A 24,201-nucleotide genomic window follows, 5' to 3' on the forward strand; every position below is an offset into this window, starting at 1 on the left:
CAATTATTCTATTACATAAGGAAACAGCTTTAGAGAGATTACTCCGTTTCACTGATTCTGAAGCAACTTTTTTTTTTTCCATTTTCTTTTCTCTGATATTTTGTCACAGCTTAAAACTGATAAATTTACAATCGCTGTAGCCAGCCAGCAGTTGCGACAGTTGTCATTGTCTGCTTGGTCATGAACATCAAGGGTGTCAGGATGAAAACTTGCAGAATGTGTGTCAAGTATTTGGAAGAAAGTCCCAGAGGCAGCAGTGGGATTTTAGCTCTCATGAGCCGAATAGCGGCGGGGACAGTGAGAGAGGAAGTACATTAGACTTGCTTAGTACCTTTCGCAAACTTGGAGTTAAAAGTAGGCCAGCTTTGCAGCACTGTAAAGCCAGCACCTGTGGCTTTAGTCCTCTGTGAATTTTCTTATGAAACGCTGCACTATCTGTGCTCTTGATAGCGGAGGACACTGGACAACACGGTGTGAAAAAAACACGGACATCTATGACTCGAGCCTAAAGTGACTCCGACGAGTTGAATCCTACATGCGAACAAGTTTCAGAAATACCTCAACCAATTTCTTTCACATATATTTTCCTTTTAACATATATACACAGAAGTGACCTATGATAACAGTCTATGGCTAATGCAATTTAAGTTGGCTCTTTCATTAATTCTAAGATAAACTGTTTCACAGGTAAAAAGTATTATGTCATAGTCTACTATCACTAGTGTCTTCAGTTCAATCAAATACAGTAAAAGAGATAAAGCTCTGTCTGGCTCCAGAGACCAAGTTCAGAACATGAGGCCATAGTGTACTCACTAATATGATTTAAAACATTGGTTTGTTGCAGACAAGCATGGCAGTGAATACCTCCTGAGACAGAAAAGTAATACTAATACTAATACTTATCACAATGCTATGTTACATTCACGGTGCACCTTACGGTTTGCATGGCTCTTTAACTAGTTTAGCGTGTTCACTCCTTACAACCATGCTATGCGGTAGGAATTGTTATGATCTCTTTATTTCATGTGAAAGCAGAGTGCCAGATGCTCCTCACATATACTTGCTGAGTTCTTCTGGATTCTCTGGTAAAAGGACTCAGAGTGGAAATATTTGTGCCAGAAGTTTATTGGTCAGCTCTCCTAGGAACAATATCCACTGGGGATGGGCAGGAACAGGACCAGGCAGGGGGATAAGTTGAGCTGCAGTGAAGTTAGTAATAAAGGCCTCAGGTGATCCCATGGAGAGAGCTCTGGAGGTGGGGTGGCCATTCAGAGTTGTCCTTAACTGAGCCAGTGTGGCAGGCCTATGTACGCCTGCATTAACCCGCCATTGGATGTGGACTGTGCCCAGATGCAACATATGATCTTGGGTAAGGTCACTACCTTGAGTTGATAGCAATTTCTGAAGTGGGTCTCTCTCAATTTCTGAAGTGGGTGGCAGATATAGCTGACAGTTTAATGGTACCCTTACTGTCTTTCCTGGTGGAAGCATTCCCCCTATAGCAACCAGCACTTAAATTCACAGAGCCTGGAGTTTGGGGAATGGGGAATAAAAATTCTTCAGTGAGGGCTTCCCTGGTGGCACAGTGGTTGAGAGTCCGCCTGCCGATGCAGGGGACGCGGGTTCGTGCCCCGGTCCGGGAGGATCCCACATGCCGCGGAGCGGCTGGGCCCGTGAGCCGTGGCTGCTGAGCCTGCGCGCCTGGAGCCTGTGCTCTGTAACGGGAGAGGCCACAGCAGTGAAAGGCCCGCATACCGCAAAAAAAAAAAAAAAAAAAAAAAAAAAAAAAAAAAATTCTTCGGTGAGATATTTGAAGTGATGGAAAGCAAGGGTACTCCTGATCCTACCCTTTGTTTTTGTAACAAAATCTCCTATCATCCATCCTAGCTTACCGAGCAGAGCCTTCACTTAGCTTCTCAATGATGCTGGTGCCTTGCTCACCAAGATTTTGTCATGCTTGGAAAATGGAACTCAAAGAAAGTGGCCACTGTGGACCTGACTAAAGAAATTAAAAATCTCTGCAAGATTGGAAGCTATAAAAAATTTGTTTTGTAAATAAGGTGTGAGGATATTTTGACAGATCTGCATATAAGGAAAATTTTAATATACAAAGTACTGTATTTGTTTGCTCTTACTTTTCCAGGTCTGAATTATTTTATTTGTCGAAATCAGGGGTCCACAAACAATGGCCCTCAGGCCAAATCCAATCTGTTATCTGTTTTTGTAAATAAAGTTTTACTGGAATGCAGCCATGCCATTTGCTTACATACGTCTGCAGCTGCTTCTGCGCTGTAATAATAGAACTGAGTAATGGAACCAGACTGTATGGCCCACAAAGCCTAAAATATTTACTGCCTAGTTCTTTTCAGGAGTCTGCCAACCCCTGGCTTAGCTAGCTGACTTGTGATTAACAATTCATTTGGTCATAAAAGTAATAAGTTTGGTATATTTAGAAAGTTAGTTGTAATTAAGAGCTTTTATTTGAGGGTAACATAGCAAGGTATTTTAGGAAAAAAATATACTCTTTCTTTTAAATATTTTACTTTTCAATTTATTTTTATTATTTTTTTAGTTTGGCTGCATTGGGTCTTCGTAGGGTCTTTGTTGCTGTGTGCGGGCTTTCTCTAGTTGCGGTGAGCGGGGGCTACTCTTCATTACCATGTGCAGCCTTGTCATTGCAGTGGTTTCTCTTGTTGTGGAACATGGGCTCTAGGCACGTGGACTTCAATAGTTGTGGCATGCGGCCTCAGTAGTTATGGCTTGCGGGCTCAGTAGTTGTGGCGCACGGGCTTCGTTGCTCTGTGGCATGTGGGATCTTCTCGGACCAGGGCTCGAACCCGTGTCCCATGCATTGGCAGGCAGATTCTTAACCACTGAGCCAGCAGGGAAGTCCCTCTTTTAAATATTTTGAGATACATCTCCAGTCCTAGCTGTCTTAGAGATTTCTAGAATGTTCCTCACTTAATAATTTCCGACTATTGGCCTGTTTGGTTTGGGTATTTATTCTGTAGCTTGAGCTCATGTTCCACTCGCCCTACCCAGAGCTTGCTAAACTGAGTCTTCTGGGTTCTTGCAGATTTTTAAATCTTTTTCCGCTTTAAATCTTTTTAAACACAGTCAAGAGCGTCATCTCCACATTCTGTGCCTCCAGCACTGAAGTTGCAGGCTCCTGGCAGGGACTTGCTTCTCTCATTTGCTGGGAACATTGGATGACAACAGTGTGGATATAAAATTGTGTCCAGGATCCTTTTTTTCCTCTCCTACAGGGACCAGCGAGGTCGTCAGGGCACATCTGGTACTTTTCACAGTTGCTTGGTGAGGGGCTTCCAGAAACAGGCTCTGCAGCTGGAGCCGCAGCTCTCAGCTCTGTCTGCTGCTCCGACAGAGTCAAGCGATGACAACGTCGTCTAAATAGCACTTAAAAGATTTGCCATCCAGGGTTTTCAGAAGTCCCGAATGAGCAGATTAATATCAGAAAAGCCTCATTTTCCAAGTGAGAACTGAACAAAACAGTCACCCTTATGTCCTTCCTCACTAATGAATCTGCTGTGGCTGGTTCTCCTGTTAGGGATGAAGGTGGATTATTTTTCTGACCATGAGGGAGGATGGGAGAGGGCAGGGGGAGGGGCTACTGTGTAGTCTTCTATTACAAGAGGGTCTGTTAAGCAGAGATTTCTTGCCCTCTCCTTGAACTCATTTGTTTATGTGCGGGTGGGGTCCTTCTGTGTGGCTGTTCCCCAGTGCCCTTCAGGGTAGAGAGGACACAGTATGGAGTGCAGGGAAGAAAGGTTTGGATGCTGAAATTACAACAAGGGGTGAGGAAAGGCAGTGCTTTGTATGCCCTGCCGTGGCTCCCCAGTTCCCCTGTGCTATCAACATCCCATCTGTGTTTTGCAAAACTCTTGGTGCTTTGCAGCAAGTATATCGCTCCAGGGCTTCTGTCGCCCAGAGATACTGCATCAGCCTGACACTGGACTAGAGCCCAGCAGGGCCCCCTCTGTCACCAAAGCCTCTGTCTGAATGAAACCACTCTAGAAAACAAGGCTCACTTTGGGGCAAGTTAATTTTCCCTTAAATAACCTTTTTTTTTTTTTGTCAAATGCATGACAGCTGAAAACCTGAAAGAATTCAGGTTATTATTATTATTATTTTGCTCCTATCCAGGACAAGAAATTCTAATAACAGCCTGGCACATAGTAGACACTTGATAAGTGTTGCTTGCTGTGCGAGCCTTCCTACACATGTCCTGAGGACTTTGTAGATGATGCCATTATTTTTCCTTTATGCTTTGCTGAAGGTTGGCCAATGGCTGGAGGATCACAAAGTTTCTGGAAGCAGGAGAGCGCAGAATGTTCCTGCAGAGATGGGAGCGTGCTCAGGGATTGTCAAATCCCCACCCCTTGGCTGGAATTGCAGGGAACAAGTCCAGAGGACAGAGGAGAGGTGAAGTCCTCTATCTTTATCTTGTACCAGAAAATTAAAAGTCCCAGGTCAATTGAGCAACTTGCGTGAGACAGCAAGGAGATAATCCACAGTAAAAGGAAATCTTTGCAGATACCTAAGCAGGTATGGAAAAGAGAAGAAGGGCTCTGACCTGCCTGGAGGGCCAGGGTCGCAGCTCTGGGGAGTGGAGGGCATCAGTGAGGTAGCACATCTCCCAGGACTTACATCAGGTGGCCAGGTTGTTTGAGAGAACAAATATTTCCTGAATTCCTCCTCTCTGTGTGTGAGGCTGTGGACAGACAATGAGAAAGAGACAACGTCCTTGGCCTCAAGGAGTTTATAATCTAGAGAAGAATCTCTCAAATAAAATCATTTACGTTATGGCTCTTGGCTGGATTAAATGAGTGAACATTGGTCTGGTGTTATTTTGGATTTATGTGCTGAATTACACATACAGATTTTAGGCATTTGTCCTCAGTCAGATCTCCCGGTAGCCTATTTGGCAATACTGGGACAGAGTAGAGCAGAAGAACTGAGGGAGGTGGCACGTTCCCTGCCTCCTGGATGGAGAGCCAGCCCCGGGCTGGAGGGCTGCTGTGTGGATGTGGTTCAGCTACAGATTATACGGCACTAACCTCCAGGGGCTGCCATTCCCCTTCAAGGTTGCCTGCTTCTCAGTATGTACGTGTCTTTGGGACACTGATCATGAATTTAGATCACCTCTCCTGGGAAAGAGATTCTGAATTACAGATGAGAGAAAGATCACGTATTCAGGAAACGTTCCAATTCCAAAACTAGAGACTGAAGAGCTGTCTGGATGCGAAGCACTGATGAATTTTCATTTGAGCACATATATTTGCTAGAATATTGAAAATACCAACGTATTAAAATAATCTGTCATAAGATTCAAGCAAAGTACCTCTTGATGTCATATATTGACTGAAAGCTGACGTCGATACCATTCGAACTGATATTTGATACCATTATTATCAAAATGAAAGGCTATTTTTCTTCCAAAAGGAAGGGTGACAAAAGTTATCTTTGCAACTGATATCTATCCTTGTCAAGATTAAGGGCAAATTTTGTGTTCTGTTTGCCGGACAAACTGGGAAAGGACAGTAAAAAAAAAAAATCTCATAAATTTATTGCATGGTGTATGAAAAATATAATAGTCTCTGAAAGCTTAGCAATCTTAAAATACATTTTCCTTTAATTCAAGCTAATGACTTAAAGCCCGAGTCAAAAGTCCTTGAAGATCAATCAAGAAGGACACATATAGCCTGGCACAGCGTGTGATGGCCAAGGGTCCCAGAAGCTCAGGGTAGATCATTCTCTAACACCAAGGCTCACTGTGGTGACCACAGAAGAGACAAGAGAAATCGATTGCACAGGAGCCCAGGAACCAAAGAGCCAGTAGAGTTCCATGGTGAGTTTCAGGGAGCTTTTCCCAAGTGACTTCATTTTGCTTTCCAGGAAATATGACCACTGAGGTAATTATTCTAATGCACAGTATTTGTCCTTCTATCGTAAATAGTCACCAATTACATGTGTTATAAATGTCCCCTATTTTTTCCACTTAAGAAGACAGAAGACTTGAGGAATTTAGCTTTTTGAGAGAGGATAGAATATTCCTAGATAAGATGCAAGACATTGTCTAAGAAAGGAACTGAAAAGAAACAAAGTGAGAATCAGGACTGTGATGGAAAGAGGAAGGATATTCTATTTGTACAGGGAGAGAAAGTTACAAAGGTAAAAATATTGTCCAGAAGAGAAAGAAAGAAGAAACTGTGATAGCACAAGTAAATAGTGTATTATGCCAATTTAAACAATTAGAGAAAGCCACAGGCCATTGCTAGTTTGAGAACTCTCAGTTCTGGCCCTGGAATAGGTGTCACTGCTGTGTGCGGCTCAGATGTGGTGACTCATGTGGTTGCCTGTCCTTCTGGGCAGAGTATCTGAGCTGTAATCAGTACCCTTAAACTCATCCAGTTGCTGTAACTGCTGCCCACTCCTAGCTCATGAGTGAATAACTGATGCCAACAGAACTCTGGAAAGAAGCTTTATGTTCTGCGTGTGACAGTTTGAGGACATGGTTCTTACATATTTTCAGCTCTTCTTTTAGTTAAAAATTGGGTCTTTGTAAAATGAAGGAGAGCTTAGGAAATTTGTGGGTGGCTTCATAGATGGTATGAATTGTGGCTTGATTTTATAGTGGTCATGTTATCTATTGATTGATAGGTAGTCTATTCATCGATATTTATGGAGTATCTACCTTATGGTAGGTGCAAAAAATACAAAATAATTAAATAAGACATACTTCTCTTTTAAGAATGAAATTTAGACAGATGGGTAAGAGAGAAGTAAATCTAATAATACACAGAGTTATAAAGGATACAACAGTGCCATGCCCAGGGTGCTATGAGAACATAGAGAAAAGGGTCAGTAATTCTAACCAGAGGTTCATAGAATATTTCCAGAGAAGATATGTATTGAGCTGAGTTGGCTAGATATAATGTGGGAAAGTACATTCCAGACTGAGTGCATAACATGTTTATAGCAAAAGACTCTTGCATTCCTGGAATCTCAAGTATTTTGCCATTGCTCGAATCGTGAGAGTTTGGGAGGAAGGGAGGTGAGAGATGGGTTGGTCTGAGTGGGTTTTGGGGGCTAAGCTATAGATTTGAACTTCAGCCTGAAGCCTATGGGGAGTTACTAAACAATGTGAATCAGGGGAATAATGTGGTCATATTTGCATCTTGTGAAGTTCATTCTTGGATAATGTGAAGAATGGTTTGAGCTTGGTCCCATCAGAGCCCAGAAGATGTGACTACTAGACTCAAGAAAAGGAAGGGGGTTCTTCTCATGAGACTGAGAATAAATAATACGTTTGGTCAGAGGTTCTCTGATCAAGAATGCTAAAAATACATTTTGAGGGAGCAAAGGAGAAACACTCTGTTAGAACACTGAATATAATGGAGTACAGCAAATGTGTTGTGAGAAGAGTAATGATTGTGGGGAGATCCTCAGATAAAAAGTAAGAGTAAAGATCCAACCGTTTTCTTAGTCAACAAAACTATGTATTGTTTTCAATTCTTCTTTCCCTCACTCCTTACATTAGCATGTTCTATCAGCTGCTCTGCCAAAATACATTCAGAATCTGTCAATTTCTACCTTTTTCACAGTTTTGCCCTAGTCCAAAACACCGTGAACTCTCATTTGAACATATGCAAAAGCTTCCAGTTGTCGCTGTTATGGACTGAGTTGTGTCCCCTCCAAAATTCTTGTGTTCAAGCCCTGACAGCCAATGTGACTCTATAGGGAAGTAATTAAGGTGAAATGAGATCTTAAGGGTGGGCCCCTAATCCAAGAGGACTGGTGTCTTTATGAGAAGAGGATGAGACACAGAGGAAAGGCCATGTGAAGATATAATGAGAAGGTGGCCTTCTGCAAACCAGGAAGGGAGGCCTTACCAGAAACCAAGCCTGATGGCATGTTGATCTAGGACTTCCAGCCTCCAGAACTGCAAAAAAAAAAAAAAAAAATAGAGTTCTGTTTAAGCCACCCACTCTGTTGTATTTTGTTATGGCAGCCCTAGCAGACTAACACACCCATCTACAGCACATTCTCCACCTGGGGATCTTTTTAAAATAGAAACCAGATTCTATCACTCCCCTACTTAAAATCCTTCTTGCCTTCCTATCCCAGTTAAATAAAATTCAAACTTCTGACGTAGCGGATGAGGCCCTATACAATCCATTTTCCACCTCCCCCTCCAGGCTCCTGGTCAGCCAAACAGATTTTCCATCTAGTTTTCAAACAGGCCACGTTCTTTCTTGACTGAAACCATTTAACTTGCTGCTCTGTGTGTCTGGAAGGCTCTTCCCATAGTCTTCCCAGGCTGTTGGGCTGCCTCTTTCTTGTTATTCCAGACTCAACTCAGATGTTATCCCTCAGAGAGCCCTTAGGATTATCCATTCTTACCCTTCTTCCCTCCCTGCCATCCTCTAGTTCATAATCCTGTGTACTTTCTTCAAAACACTTACCACAATCTGAAATTTTCTTATCTGTTTCCTTGTTCATCATCTATCTTCTCCACTAGACAGGATGCTCCATGAGGGCATTCTTTAAATTCTCAGCATCTAGAATAGTGGCTGGCTCACAGTAGGTCATAATGAATGAGTGCGTGCAGAGTTCCCAGCATCTGCATCTGTCCCCTTCCTATGGCTGGAGGTCCTCACCCCCTCCTGCAGACATGGTCCTGCCTCAGTCTCCGGAACCTATTCTCATCGGGCATGAGAGATTAGCAGCCGTGAGTTAGGATTCGCTTTACTTCTCACCCAACTCTGACCTCCAGCCCCAGTTCTGACAATGATGCCTTTGCCTCACATTGGACATCTTGTTCCGTTTTGTTCTGCTGTTTTAGCAACTGCCTTTTTCCCTCTCCTGGGGCAGGGATGTTAGGCGAATCTTTCAGGGGACTAATGTACTGTGTTAGCAAATGAGAGTTATAAGCCACTGAAACTTCAGTTTTAAAATATGGTCTCATTTGTTTTACAGATTGGTGAGTCCTGGGGAAATTTGGTTTATGGTTGGAAAGAAAGCCAGAATATTTGAATTATATGAAACCCTAAGGTTTTTATTAGCGCATATTCATAAAGAATGTGCCAAATGTCTTCGAATTGTATTAAGTAGCCAGAGGAATTAAAAAAAAAACAAACAGTGTCTTGCCCAACCCTCAAAATGATGGAACTCTGCTGCCCCTTCACACTCCCCCAACTAAAAGAAGCATGATCGCACAGGTTTTACTTTTGCAGTACTTAGCAGCTTTGCATGACTAATAGGAGAGAATATCTCAGGGTTAAAAAGAAACAGGAGTCATGGGAAAATTTTAAGAGGAATGTATTTTTTTCCTGAGATTTTTAGTTTATATTCCAGGCTTCCAAGCCTGGCAAGTTTGGATTAGGATTTGAGAATAAAAGCCTAATGTTAGGGAAAAGTGAATGAAAACAAAAATCTTCTCCCAACCCAGAAAACCTCTCCACAAAGTCAGTAGAAACAGAGACCTGTTTTGTTCTTGAATAAGTGTTAAACCAGTATGTGATGCTCATGACAGGCAGTTCCTAAGAAATTACAAAAACAAAAAGAAATTCCACCTCCTTATATAGCCAAGGAGATTATACAGCCAAGAACATTCCCTACATGTTCTCAAGATAAACAATAACTAGTCCTCAAGTCAGAGGACCTGACAGCACATTTGTCACTCATAGTTCACCCTCAATTTACCTGGTAATTGGGCTAACCATCTGAGTTAGCTAATCGATTTTATACAAAAGAAAAATAAACTCCTATCTTTTTTTTTTACATCTTTATTGGAGTATAATTGCTTTACAATGATGTGTTAGTTTCTGCTTTATAACAAAGTGAATCAGTTATACATATACATATGTTCCCATATGTCTTCCCTCTTGCGTCTCCCGCCCTCCCACCCTCCCTGTCCCACCCCTTTAGGTAGTCACAGAGCACTGAGCTGATCTCCCTGTGCTATGCAGCTGCTTCCCACTAGCTATCTGTTTTACACTTGGTAGTGTATATATGTCCATGCCACTCTCTCGCTTTGTCACAGCTTACCCTTCCCCCTCCCCATATCCTGAGAAAACCATAATTCAAAAAGAGTCATGTACCAAAATGTTCATTGCAGCTCTGTTTACAATAGCCAGGACAGGGAAGCAACCTAAGTGTCCATCGTTGGATGAATAGCACATATATACAATGGAATATTACTCAGCCATAAAAAGAAACGAAATTGAGTTATTTGTAGTGAGGTGGATGGACCTAGAGTCTGTCATACAGAGTGAAGTAAGTCAGAAAGAGAAAGACAAATACCATATGCTAACACATATATATGGAATCTAAGAAAAAAAAATGTCATGAAGAACCTAGGGGTAAGACAGGAATAAAGACACAGACCTACTAGAGAATAAACTCCTATCTTTATGACAGAAAGTAGTTTCACAACTTGGAGCAAGGCCCCTCCTGTCGAAGTCAGACTTCTACCTTAGCACAGAGACTGGGAGATTCAAAGGGATTCACCAGCTCCCAGGTCCTTGAGAAAGGCCTTCTTGGGCTGTAAAATGGCAAAAGAGACTTAAAAAAAAAAAGATTTACAAATAGGCAGAGATAATTCACAATAACAAGTTGATAAAAAGAAAAAAAAAAAAAGGGAAAGGGATTCTAATGGAAGGAGAACTTCCCTTCCCTTATTTTTAACAGCAAGAATTAAGCCTTTTATTTTATTTTCAGAACAATGCACATTTTTAAAAACATCTTTATTGGAGTATAATTGCTTTACAATGGTGTGTTAGTTTCTGCTGTGTCACAAAGTGAATCAGCTATACGTATACATATATCCCCATATCCCCTCCCTCTTGCGTCTCCCTCTGCCCCCCATCCCACCCCTCCAGGTGGACACAAAGCACCGAGCTGTTATCCCTGTGCTACTCAAGCCTTTTATTTTTAATTTTGCTTTGTTCTAACCAGGAGAACTTCTCAGATTTTTATGTCTTGCAATCAGCAATACACAGAAACTAGAGAAGAACAGGAATTCCTCAGGCATCAACTCCTGCAATTAAACTGGAAAAAATACTTTCTTTTTCTTTCCCTTCATACTCTGTTCAGGGATTAGGCCATTTTTCACTGACTGCTGAGAGTTTCTATTCTGTTACCAATTAATTGTTCTAGTTAAGAGAGAGAAAAAAATAAATCATCCCCTCATGTGCTCCCCGGCAACACTTTGTCACTGTTTTCGAAAACATGCAAAGTCTTTTCAGTTGGTACTTCATCTAAGAGATAGAAAATGCCTTCTCTGGGAATCAGAAGGGTTATTTTCATAATATCCTGGTCTCTGGAGTGGAGTGGGAGTTGAGCTAGGAGACCGGGCTTTGATCTTTTCCAGAATGGACGTCTCACACCACTCAGGTGTACAAAATGGTTTCCAGTAAGAGATGTGTAAAAACTTCTTGTTTGCCTGATTTGTGTGCACTCAGAATTTTAGATTGGAAAATTCTTCGAAAAGTTACTACTCACTCCTTGACTGATCAATAGAGCCCTGACCTAAGATACCTTCTCCATTTTAGTTAATCTGTTTGGGGCTGGGTCCGTCTCCAAAGATTCTGGGTGGTTAGAGAGAATGAAAGGATTCTGGGGAAAATAAAGGGTAGATTTGGAGTGAAATATTCATTCAGATATTCCCCTAAAGAAACTCAGACTTAAATCCTTTTTTAAAAAATTGAAATATAATTGACATACTATACCATATTATTTTCACGTGGATATCATAGTGATTTGATATTTATCTACATTTCAAAGCAGTTACCACAATAAATCTAGTTACCATCTGTCACCATGCAAAGTTATTACTATATTACTGACAATATTCTCTCTGCTTTTTTTTTTTTTTATGGTACGCGGGCCTCTCACTGCTGTAGCCTCTCCCGTTGCGGAGCACAGGCTCCAGACGTGCAGGCTCAGCAGCCATGGCGCATGGGCCCAGCCACTCTGCAGCATGTGGGATCTTCCCAGACCGGGGCACGAACCCGTGTCCCCTGCATCGGCAGGCAGACTCTCAACCACTGCGCCACCAGGGAAGCCCAATTACATCTCCATGACTTAATTACTTTACAGCTGGAAGTTTGTACCTCCTAATCCCCTTTACCAATTTTGCCCACCCCCTAACATCCTCCCTTCTGGCCACTGTCAATTTGTTCTCTGTTTCTATGAGTCTATTTCTGTTTTGTTTTTAGGTGTCACATATAAGTGAAATCATATGGTAAATGTCTTTCTCTGTCTGACTTTTTCACTTAGCATGATACCTATCCATGTTGTTCCGAATGGCAAAACTTCATTCTTTTTTTATGGCTGAAAAAGATTCCTTAAATCCTTTTGATTTGGCCCTGGGACTGAGCTCATGTGAGAACTTCCATGTAAGCGATGAAGCAAACCTGCTAGAACTCATCTTATTAACACATATTTCTTTGGGTCAGATGGTAAGACATGTTTCTTTGGGGTCTGGCTTCTTCTGGTGTATTTGATCCTGTTACTATTTCTCAGGCTTGCAAATCAGGCTGCTCAGCTTGTGTGAGATCAAAGTTCTAGAAGTGAAAGCTTGTGGAATCGATACAATCCTTCTACCTTGCATTGCCCTCACTACCAACCCCCTACCAAAAAAAAAAAAAAAATAGTAAAATTATCTCATTACTTTGGAGGCACTTTTATTTAGCCCAGCGCAGTTTAAAGACCTTTTCTTCCCAAGGATACCTTTTAAAATAATGTTTCTAATCTTCCAGCTTTCCATTTGGCGCCCTTCAATATAAATGTGACTTCAATAGAGGTTAAAGAACAGTTTAGATTTTAGGCTACATGCCAAGTGCTAACCTTAAAATTCTGCCTCGCGGGGAAAAAAGAGGAAACCCAAAATATTTATGGTTATTTGGCTTTACCTTGGTATAATTTATAGGAGTTTCACATAACAAATGTATTTAATCATGTAATGGAAGTACACAATTAGTAGATAAATGAGCTAATTTTATTATTTAGATTTTAATAAAGCACTTACTGCTTTGCCTTATGAAGCCAAGTTGGAAAATTAAGTCACATTAGCTCAGATGTGAATATTGTCACAAGTGCTCAATTTTGGCTGAAATCCCATAAAGAAAGAATAATGATGGTCATCAGTGCATGAAAGCTGCAGGAAGATGCCCAGAAAAGTGCCTCAGGAAATGGGCAAGAGATTGGATTAAAATAATGTTTCCACTAATGATAAAAGTTATAATGGAGGAGGGGTAGGGAGACAGTCTCTCAATGGGTTTCATAAAATGTAAATCCCCATAAATGAATTCTTTTTCATTTTTATTTTAGCCATACTCTGACCTTAAAATAAGGCATAATCAGAAGTGGTCCAGAAAAGTCCTTGTCATTTTAAATATCCTTAAGCCCTTCCTATGGAAGTAATTTCACGTATAAGTTAAAAACAAGTTGCATTCACTTTCGAAGTGTGCTTCCTCCAGAATGTGGAAAGCAGTTTCGGTTAACTATTTTGTACCACCATGTGTTAAATTACACAACGGGATGAAAACGGCTCCTCCAAGATATGAGAGGGAGCTGCTGCATTGCATTTGGAAGTGTTGGCAAATTACCTACATTCATGTTTAGAAGCTCTTTCCTGAGAAGATTGTTAAGGAGTGGAATCAGCAACTTTGCATATTTGGAAAGATTTTTAAAAAAATCTTTGGGTGATTTAAAAAATCTTTTGGGTGGGTGTTGGTATGGAGAATCCCAGAGGTAGACAGTGAACTCAGTGGCATTTAAGGTTTAAAAATAGACAGGGAGGTAGCTTCACGACCTGGTGAATGTTCACTGAATCCATCTTCTTGTTCTTTTCATCAGTCATTTGGCCCTTTTAAAAAAATTACTCATTGGAAGACAGCAGCTTAAGAGCTCATTTTCCCCCTCTTTACTAGCCAGCAGAGCCTAAACAATGTCTTACCATTACCGAATTGTTGTCCTATGTGAACTTATGGCTATTTGTATTCTGAGATTTTTTTGTTCCTGTCATTTAGAAAGTATTTGATTTTTAAATTCAGGAGCTCTCGTTCAGTATGATGTTGGGTGCTGAGCACAGGTGAGGGCTGCCTGTGTGTGTGTGGTGGGGTGAGAGGCTGGGGAGGATGAGTCTCTGGCTTGTCATTAGAAAAAACCTGTACTTTGAACCTAGGGTGGAGACTCTTAACCACTAGGGAACTGATAAAGTGCAAAGTGAGCCTGGTTCATATTGGCTGGGGGTTTGAACACCAGCTGTGTTGCCGCTTTGATGTGAATCGACAAAAAGGCGATATTAAAGATATCAAGGGTATGGGTATCTGGGACTTCCCCGGTGGTGCAGTGGTTAAGAATCCGCCTGCCAATGCAGGGGACACGGGTTTGAGCCCCTGTCTGGGAAGATCCCACATGCCGCGGAACAGCTAAGCCCGTGCGCCACAACTACTGAGCCTGTGCTCTGGAGCCCGCGAGCCACAACTACTGAGCCCACACACTACAACTACTGAAGCCCGCACGCCTAGAACCCGTGCTCCGCAACAAGAGAAGCCGCCGCAATGAGGAGCCCGCGCACTGCAACGAAGAGTAGCTCTCGCTCGCCGCAACTAGAGAAAGGCCGCACGCAGCAACAAGGGCCCAACACAGCCAAAAATAAATTTAAAAAAAGAAAACAAAAAGAGTATGGGTATCATGGTAAGCTGAATACTGGTCTCAAGATGTCTGTGCCCCTAATCCCCAGAATTTGGGAATATGTTATAAGGCAAAAGAGACTTTGCAAATGTGATTAAGTTAAGGACCTTGAGATGGAGGGATTTTCTGGATAATCTGGCTGGGCCCTAAGTGGAATTATAAGCATCCTCATTTGAGGGAAGCAGATGGAGATTCCAGCACTAGCATAGGGGAAGGTGATATGATGATGTGATCAGAGATCCAAGTGATGTGATTTGAAGATGGAGTAAGGGGCCACAAGCCCAGACGTCCCTAGAGAAGTTGTCACTAGAAGCTGAAAAAGGCAAGGTAATGAATTCCCCAGAAGAAACCAACCCTGCTGACACCTAGTCAGCCCAGTAAGACACATTTCAGACTTCCAACCTCCAGAACTGTGAGACGATAAACATGTTTTAAGCGACTAAGTTTGTGGTAATCTGTTGCAGTACCAATATAAGACACACATGCAGGTCTAATAACAAGAAATGTCCCACCAGTGTTCCCAAGACACAAATGTGAGAATCAGTGCTGTTACCTGGACTGCCGTGGGCATGGTTGGAAACAGGTTTGAGGGCAAAATTCTGGACATGAGAATAATTTGCACATGAACATCATCAAAGTTTTTAAGTTCCAGTATCAGACCTTAAGAGGCATGAAGGAAAATGATCAGAATAAAAAGGAATTCATCGAGAGAGTATCTTGATCTCAACTAAAAACTTTTCCATCCAAACACACTGCATTGGAAATAGTGGCAAAGAACTTGGGCTGCTGGGACAAAAACCCTAAAAATTCAGGGTATAAAAGATGTACAAAAAGTCTTTTAAGCAGATTGGTAGTTTCCCCTACTATCCAGCTGTCTGAACTCAGGTTAGCTTTCCTGGGAACAGACAGTCGTTGTGTGAAACCTACTATAAAACTGAACCTCTTAGATCCCAGGTAAGCTGGGTTTCATAAAAGGTGATGTGCCCTTGGACTGACAGCAGGATGTCACTTTTTGTTTTTTGCGGTACGCGGGCCACTCACTGCTGTGGCCTCTCCCCTTGCGGAGCACAGGCTCTGACGCGCAGGCTCAGCGGCCATGGCTTACGGGCCCAGCCACTCCGCGGCATGTGGGATCTTCCCGGACCGGGGCACGAACCTGTGTCGCCTGCATCGGCAGGCGGACTCTCAACCACTGTGCCACCAGGGAAGCCCAGGATGTCACTTTTGCTTTGCTTTTCTAGCAGAGTTCACAGGAGCGGAATTAAAGAGGAGGACAAGGTGGTTAGGTTTTCAGCCTCTCTTGGGCTCAGGACAACTTTTTGCAACATAATGCTATAGTTGAAAATGGGTAAGTTGTTTCCCTACTGTTAGTAGGCTGAGGTATGCCAACCCTTGTAACGGCCTGCTCTTATGGAACAAGAGATTGTGTGAGCATAAGAGGATCTGTAAATACAAATTTGCCAATAGAATTTCTCCTGGTGAAACAGGCAGGTTGAATTTCTCAGGAAATGATTTCAATTCCTAGAGAAAACTACTTTCAGGTTCTTGATTATCGTACAATTCATCTCAGGGGTTTGTCCCTCTTTTTGGAATAAAGTGTTTGCATTCCAGAGAAAACAAATCATTAATTAGAGCTGTTTTAGAGCAGAGGAATAATAGACCAAAGCGACTGGTCTCAAATACTTGGTCTCTGCTGATTACAGTTATGTTTAATGGCTGCATCGTGGAGAAAGGTAATATTTTTTGCTAAGGACCCCAACCAGAGAAAGAATAAAATACAGAAAGTAATAGTTTCTGACTTTAGCATAGAAAATAAATACATTTCTCCACAGTTTAATTTAATATAATGATGAACCTCCCTGGAGGGGATTCAGAGTTGAAATCCTACACCCTCCCCTGGCACATCGGTTTCTCTGTTTTAGGCTCCGAATGAACCATCCTCTTCTCTGTTTTTTTTTTTTTTTTTTTTTTTTTTTTTTTCTTGCGTTATGCGGGCCTCTCACTGTTGTGGCGTCTCCCATTTGCGGAGCACAGGCTCCGGACGCGCAGGCTCAGCGGCCAGGGCTCACGGGCCCAGCCGCTCCGCGGCATGTGGGATCTTCCCGAAACGGGGCACGAACCCGCGTCTCCTGCATCGGCAGGCGGACTCTCAAGCACTGCGCCACCAGGGAAGCCCTCTTCTCTGTTTTTGACTTTAAAATTTGTAAAAGGAGAAATGCCATGCAACCAGTAGGACACACGGAAAGCCTTGTTTAAGGGCAATGATGAGACTTGCAACTGAAATTTGTTCCCAATAGTTCCTCCTTTGACACATGAAGTTTGGAGTGCTCCATTTACCAGCAATGATTCATAGGTGTTCCTGCGTTTGCTTACTTAGAACATCATGGTGGATGCACACAGATCTAATCTGTCTTGATTGGCATCCATTCGGCACACATTTATGGAACTCCTATCATGTGCTAGATCCTCTGCTGGGCCAAAGCAGCTCCAGTCTCTGTCCTTATGGAGCTTACATTCTACTGGGAAAAACAGATACAGTATTGGTCAAATGCTAGGGATGATGAGCTGTTTAAATGAGAAGTATGTGGTGTCGCTGGGAATATTTTAGGAAACTTATAGTTGGGGAGGTGGTCAGGGAAGAATTCTCTAAGGAAGGGAGGATTGATCTGAGAACTGAAGGGTTAATAGGACTCAACCAGTTAAAGAGGCAAGGGTGGGGGTAGGGAGAGAATCCTAGAATGAGGGAAGACTCTTGATGGGAAGGAGCGTGGTACGTTCAAAGAACTGAAAGGTATTCTGGTGCCATGTAGAGAAGAGATGGGAGAGGGGCAAGGGTAGATGGGAGAATCCAGTTAGGAGGAAGCCGCAGGGGCGTGAGGGGATGTTTCGAGTTAAGTGCTCTTACCACAATAAACAGAACAAAACGAAAAGACATTTGTAATGGCTGATTCTCCAGGATGTAGTATTCTTTGAATAAAATCCACTTGGGCAAATCCTGGGCTACCACCTCAGTCCAAACTGGATGCCCCTTCCTCCGTATCCACCTGTTCTTGTAGCAGCTGTGCAAAATGAATTAAGCTGACCAAATCCCTTTAGAGCTGCATTGTTCAATGCAGTAGACACTAGGAATATGTACCTACTGAGCACTTGGAATGCGGCTCGTCTGAACTGACATCCTGTGAGCCTGAAATACACACTGGATTTTGAAGACAGTGTGAAAATAAGGTAAAATAATCATTGTTTTAATGATATTTTAGATATATTTAGTTAAATAAAACATATTATTAAAATTAATTTCACCTATTTCTTTTTAGGATTTTTAATGGGGCCACTAGAAAATTTTAAGTTACACTGCGGCTTGCGTTGTATTTCTTTGCGGAGTGAGTGCTGCCTTTGAGTGTGGGCTTGGTTTGCTTTAGATAGTATAAAGGAAGATAATTGTGTAAAATGAAATAAATCCTGTACAGGGATGTCAGTTAACTATAAGAAGCACATTTGATGACCTCAGGCTTAACTATGGCGCATGTCTCATCATACATATGCAGTGTGTGATTCGTGGTGTGTGCCTTACTCCAGTGTAGAATAGCTACAACATCCTATGCCCCAGAGCAGGATTAGAATAGGATTCTTTGTAAGCAAATTGCAGAGAAGGGGAGGTTTACACTGAAGCTTCTTAAATTAGCTTAAACACACCTAAAGGGTCACTGGGCATTGGCTCCACGGCTTATGGAATAATGTGTGTGTGTTTTTCTTATGTATGATCTGCAATAATGAGCTTCCTGGGGAAAGTCTGGAAATGTTGAGATTTGCCAAGTATGATACGTTGTCTCCTCTTGGCATCTGTTAGCTGAGTGAGATGAGGACAGTTACTTATTCTCACTGCACCTCAACTTTCTCATCTGTAAGTAAAATCAATCTCATAGCAGGGTTGCTGTGAGGATTAGAAATAAACATTTCTAGTACTGCGCTGAAGACACAGTAAATTCTCATCGGATGATGTATTAGTGGGAACAGCATATGTTCAGGACTTCTGAGCAGTACAGAAGGGGAGACACAATCCAGGCGAGGTTCAGAGTACCATCCTCTCTGTTTCTTCTGTGGCCTTTGACAGTTCACTAGTGCTCTGTAATCCTTGACATCCCAATGCACAGAATGGGGTTAATGGCACCTTATCAGAAGAAATCAGTTACCCAAGACATTGTAAGTAGCCTGTGGTGACACCAGGTATTGTTCATGGCAGAGGGAAAATAAGAATCAAACTGTTAGACAGAAATTTAAAATTCTAATCCTGTGACGTAATCACAATGCTTGAATTTGTCGAGATTCTCTCTCCCGTTGCCAAAGTTGTGAGCATTCTACATTTTTCCCACAGTGTCAGTCAATTTACTTAAGGTTTCCTTCTGAAGTGGTAGGAAGAAATCTGACCTGGGCCCAGAATTAATCGTTATAAATCCATTTATTAGAAAGCCAAATTTAAACTATTTTATATCCTACCGTGGGTGCCATCTGGGAAAAGGCATTTCTTTTTCAAGGACAGTCAGTCGAAGTGTTGACTTGGAGCCTTGGACTTGGTCCAGGAAGGGGCCAAGATGCACATCAGAGCCTTCCTAGAAGATGGGTGCAGAGGTTCTCGGCCAGGTAGGAAGGAGCCAGTCCGCCTGCCTGTGAGATTGTGGCAGCCTGTGAGGGGCAGGGACTTCTTTTACTCTGCAGATTGACATTTTTCCTTTCTTTTTTTATTTGGTAATTATTTCCTTTATTTTTCCTTCTTATTGAGTCAACTTCCCTTTGAAAGTGCCAGCTGTCTCCTCTAAAGTAAGGTAACACAAAGTCAGTTTTCCTTCCCCTTGTTTAGAGTAAAATTGAAAGAAAATTGGAATTTATTATTTAAAAAAATAAGTAAGTAATACATGCTCACTGTATAAAATTGAAAAACACAGGAAGGGGTGAATAAGAAAGTTTAAATAAACATGCCATCGTTCAAATGTAACTACTGTTAACAGTTTGTCGTGTTTTTCTCTGCATAAATATTTTTATGGCCATGGATATATATACTTTTTGCAAAATTGGAATTCTTTCTATATGTGTATTCTTTAGATATGTAGTGCAAACTGCATAGTGGTTACACTGCAGAACAGTACCTCACATAACATTTAACAATTCTTCTTTCCTTTTTTTTTTTGCGGTACGCGGGCCTCTAACCGTCGTGGCCTCTCCCATTGCGGAGCACAGGCTCCGGACGCGCAGGCTCAGCAGCCATGGCTCACGGGATCAGCCGCTCCGCGGCACATGGGATCCTCCCGGACTGGGGCACGAACCCGTGTCCCCTGCATCGGCAGGCGGACTCTCAACCACTGCGCCACCAGGGAAGCCCTTAACAAATATTCTTAAATGAACGTGCTATTTATCTCTTTTTTAATTTATATTTTCAATGTACTTTTTCTTACATTATGAGATATCCCTTGAAAAACATGATTTTAAAATGGCTGCTAAATATAATTTTTAAAGTGTATAACCATTATTTTTTTAACTAATTCCCTATTAGTAGTCACTTTGTTTAGGTTTTCCATTTCTAGATTGCTGGAATGAATATCCTTGTACACCATAAATCATTATGCATAGTTCTAATTTTCGTAGGGTAAATTCCTAAAATGAAAATTTGGGGTCAGTGAATATGAATGGGTTGCCAACTTGTCTTCCAGAACATTTACATTAATTTGTATTGTGTGGAAAATACTAATTTTATTGCACCAGGAATGAGTGGGAATTGTAATTCAATTTAAAAAGGAAAATAATATCTCATCATCTTAATTTTTACTTCCATGATTATTAGCATGTTTGAACAAAATTTTTTTTAAATCAATCATAATTTGGGGCTGTAAATTTCCTATCTTTTTTACTACTTCTTCTACTGATTTTCTAATCTTTCTTTCAATCAATAAGATATCTTTATTCCCCAGCTGGTTGTCTTTAAAATTATTTTTGCAATACAGATATTTTTAATTTTTATACAGTCAAATCTATCAACCTTTTTCTATATGATTTGTACTTTTTTCTTTCATGCTTTAGAATAGCTTTCTGTATCATGAGATCAGTTTACCGTTCGCCAATTTTTTGTTTATTCTAGCTCTTCAACGATTTTTTTAAAACACGCAACTCTTCAGTCTTTCAGTCTCATTTTGTCATGAGACAGGAAGTTACCCGTTTTTCTCCCTTAGTAGTTAACCATCGACCTCAGTGAGAGTCATTGAATAATTAATCCCTTCCTTAATGGGTTAAATGTCATCATTATCATAATAAAAATTTGTAGGAAGGAATTGACTTGACTTCTGGTCTTTCTGCTTAGTTTAGTGATCTGCCGGTTTACTCCTGGGCTAGTGCAACACTATTTAAATGTTTCGTGCAGGTAATTTCTCTTTCTTTTTTTAAAACTATTTTCCCCACGGAACCTTGGCTTCATTTCTTCTCTCCTTCCTCCTTACAACTTACATCCTAATTAATCACCAAGTCCTGACAAGTCTACCTTTGAAATGTCTTTTGAGTCTCTCTATGTCTTGCTCCTTCTACTGCTACTGCTTGCTCTCCCCGGCCCCTGCCCCACCCCCGTTGCACTAAATGGTCATCTGGTTCCAGGCTTGTCCCCATCTTCTTTGTTTTCCACCCTGTAGCCAGAGTGGTCTTTCTAAAGTGCAGTCTTACCCTATGATTTCTTTTCTTAAAATCCTTGAATGAATCCTCATTGCCTTTACGCTGAAGTTGAAACTCCTCTAACTTGTGGTCCAATCAGTGAATATTCTACTGGCAAAAGTCTGTTTCCTATTCTGCACCTAATGATAGCCATGCCTCTTTTCACCTGACAGAATAAGGATGAGCTTAGGCAGGTAAATCTCACCAGTTTCTGTCTGACTTGGTCGTATCAGGATGGTTCTCATGATGCGGAATGTGATGGCTGAAGCATAACTCAGGGCATGGCCACATGCTATGATTCTCTGCTACAGTACATCTCAAACTTGACTGTGTTGCACGTGTGTGCATCTCCTGGGGTTTGGAGTTAAATTGCAGGTTCTGACTCAGCATGTCTGGGGTGTGGCCTGAGATTCTACATTTCTAACAAGCTCCCAGATGATTCTAATGCTGGTGACTGAGGACCACACTTGTGTACTGAGCCATCCAGCAAGTGCCTGGTAAATGCTATTTCTTTGCCTCCTTCCCACAGTAGATTCTGGAAGATACAATAACACACAGTATTTTATAATGTGTTGCTCTTTTTAGCAAATGCAATTTACTGACTGTATATTTTGAGTAAGTTCTATTGAAAGTTTTGCTGTCATAATTAATAATTGGAATCTGAGCCTTTTCCCTCTCTCTTAAGGACAATTAGAAGGAGAAATTTCATGTAAATAAAGAAACGAGAGCCCAATGTACTACACTGTTAAGTGTTGGATATGTGTAAATAGAGATATGAAAGTGTGATTCTTGATAAGACAAGTTTGGACCATTTAACAATGTACAAAGAATCTATTGCCAAAAGAAATGAAAATATTCTGAAGAAAAGGAGGGAAACAATGAAGGGAAGGCTATATAAGAATGTATGTTTTTTACTTCTAAAGTTACAGTTGATATTTGAGAGGAAATAGAGAGCAATGGTTGAGAGAGAGGGTCTTCCTAAGTTAGAATTCCAGCACTACCACTTATTAGCTGTGACCATGGACCTAGTGTATCAATTCTTTTTTCCTTAGTTGCATCACCTGTAAAATGGGAATAGTAATAGATCCTTTCTCATAGTGTTGCTGTGAGATACTAATTGGAAAGCACTTAAAACAGGCCTGACACGTAGTTAGTGCTAATTATTATCATATTGTTAAAAATGAATATGATTATTAGATTGGCCAAAATCTGAAACACTGACAACACAAAACGTTGATGGGAACGTAAAGCAACAGGAACTCTCATTCACTGCTCGTGGGAATACAAAGTGGTACAGCCATTGGAAGACAGTTTGGAAGTTTCTTGGCAAAACTAACCGTACTCTTGCCATATGATCCAGCAACGGCACTCCCTGCTATTTACCCAAATGAGTTGAAAATTTTCATCCACACAAAACCTGCACACGAATGTTTATAGCAGCTTTATTCATAATTGCCAAAAGTTGGAAACAACAAGATGTCCTTCAGTAAGTGAATGGATGAAATAAACTGGAATACATCCAAACAACAGAATATTGTTCAGGGCTGAAAAGAAATAAACTAGCAAACCATGAAAAGACATGGAGGAAAATTAAATGCATGTTAATAAGAGAAAGAAGCCCATCTGAAAATGCTACCTACTGTATGATTCCAACTCTGTGACGTTCTGGAAGAGGCAAAATGGTAAAGACAGTAAAAAGATCAGTGGTTGCCAGAGGTTGGGGGATGGAGGGATGAACAGGTGGATCACAGAAGATTTTTAGGACAGTGAAGCTATTCTTTATGCTACTCTAATGGTGGGTACATATCATTATATATTTGGCAAAACAAATAGAATGTACAACACCAAGAATGAGCCCTAACGTAAACTGTGGACTTTGGGTGATTATGATGTGTCTTCGTTGGATTGTAACAAATGTACCACACTGGTGAGGGATGTTGTATGGGCACTGATCTCATTAAAAGTGCATGATTAAAGATATGTGTGAACAATATTGTAAAAACTAGTAATACAGTCATTTTGCTTTAGGTTGGTACAGAAGAAATTGTTAATGTTTTATTTATTGCAGGAGAAGTTTAAAAAGAAAAGTGTGTTCAAGATGGCCTTATATACTGTGTGAGCATTTTGTAAAACATTGAAACCTATTTGAGATGGTAGTACATGAGAGCATTTCTTACGACTTATTCTATATTGTTTTCCTCATCCTAAAACAGTTGAATAAATCTGTTTGGTTCAGTTTTCCTACAGTAAAACAGACAAGCTGTGGGTGGCAGTGGGGGAAACTGTCTGTGGGAACTCTCTGTACTTTGCACTCAATTTTGCTGTGAACCTAAATCCGCTCTTGAGAAAAGTACATTGGACCCTAAACAACACAGGTTTGAACTGTGCAGGTCCATTTATACTGGGCTTTTTTTCCCATAAATATGTACTGCAGTCCTACACGATTCAACTTTGGTTGAACCTGTGGAGGTTGGCAGCGGGCCAAGTGTAAAGTTATATCCGAGATTATTCGACTGCTCAGAAGGTCCGCACCCCTAACCCACATGTTGTTCAAGTGTCAACTGTATATATGTCTGTATATGTGTATGTGTATATATACATTATAAACAGACACACACACACACACACACACACATATTAATACAAAAGAAACTCACACCTTTTACCAAAATGTAAATAACTTGTGATTGGATAAACGTAGTAATGAAACACACACACACACACACACACACACACACACACACACACACATATCCCAATATGAGAATTCCTTCTGTTATTTAGACAGAC

The sequence above is a fragment of the Lipotes vexillifer genome, unplaced genomic scaffold (assembly GCF_000442215.2).
Source record: "Lipotes vexillifer unplaced genomic scaffold, Lipotes_vexillifer_v1.1 scaffold384, whole genome shotgun sequence".
Lineage (NCBI taxonomy): Eukaryota > Metazoa > Chordata > Mammalia > Artiodactyla > Lipotidae > Lipotes > Lipotes vexillifer.